This window comes from Mandrillus leucophaeus, unplaced genomic scaffold, assembly GCF_000951045.1.
Source record: "Mandrillus leucophaeus isolate KB7577 unplaced genomic scaffold, Mleu.le_1.0 Scaffold204, whole genome shotgun sequence".
Classification (NCBI taxonomy): domain Eukaryota; kingdom Metazoa; phylum Chordata; class Mammalia; order Primates; family Cercopithecidae; genus Mandrillus; species Mandrillus leucophaeus.
The window spans coordinates 1,274,208-1,275,237 of NW_012102077.1; the positions used below are offsets into that span (position 1 = coordinate 1,274,208).

A 1,030-nucleotide genomic window follows, 5' to 3' on the forward strand; every position below is an offset into this window, starting at 1 on the left:
GTTCTGGGATACATGTGCAGAATGTGCAGGTTTGTTACATAGGTATACATGTGCCATGGTGGTTTGCTGCACCCATCAACCCATCATCTAGGTTTCAAGCCCTACATGCATTAGGTGTTTGTCCTAATGCTCTCCTTCCCCTTTTACCCCACCCCCCGAAAGGCCCTGTGTATGATGTTCCCCTCCCTGTGTTCACATGTTCTCTTTGTTCAACTCCCACTTATGAGAACATGCGGTGTTTGGTTTTCAGTTCCTGTGTTAGTTTGCTGACGATGATGGTGGGAAACATTTTTAGATGACTTAGAATGGAAATGTTTAGCTCTGTAGAAACTAAAGGAAAACAAGTACCTAAGGAACGTATTCTTTATTTATTTTTATTTTTAGAGATGGGGTCTCACTATGTTGCCAAGGCTAGTCTCGAACTCCTGGGTGCAAGCGATACTCTTGCCTTTGCCTCCCAAAGTGCTGGGATTACAGGCATGAGCCACCACACCCAGCCACAAAGTGATCTGTAAAAAAGGATGGTGAGCAATGACTCTGGGAAAAGCAATCCCTGACCCTGTATGGTGAACACTGAGATGGGAAGTGGGAATCTTAGGAAGTCCCTCTAATCTGAAGGAGAAACAAAGTGGCCTCGAGAGATCATCTTCCATCCTTACTGTCCATGCCTTTCACTGAACAATAGAACAAAGGGAAATAATATTACAGTATACAGGACTTAGAGAACAGAAAGTAAACCTTCTTGAAAATTAGGACTATGGAAAATTGAAGTGGGTTATCAAAGAACACTACTAACATTAAATCTTATTCCCTGGGAAGTATTAAAAGTAGGATTGATGCCCATTTATCTGGACGCAGTGCAGGCTGAATGAAGGAAAGGTAGTTTTGCTATTGTAAGATTTCTATACCAAAGCAAGATATAACTTACAGGCTAATATGTACTACATTTTGTATTTATTTATTTTGTTTTTTTGAGATAGAGTCTTACTCTGTTACCCAGGGTAAAGCATAGTGGCACGATCACAGCTTA

General features: G+C 41.2%; 1 protein-coding gene across 1 annotated transcript in view; it reads right to left on the reverse strand.

The window, feature by feature from the left end:
- ASAH1 (N-acylsphingosine amidohydrolase (acid ceramidase) 1) overlaps positions 1 to 1,030 on the reverse strand; it is a 32,093-nt gene that overhangs the window by 5,994 nt on the left and 25,069 nt on the right. The gene's annotated exons all lie outside the window — the stretch shown is intronic.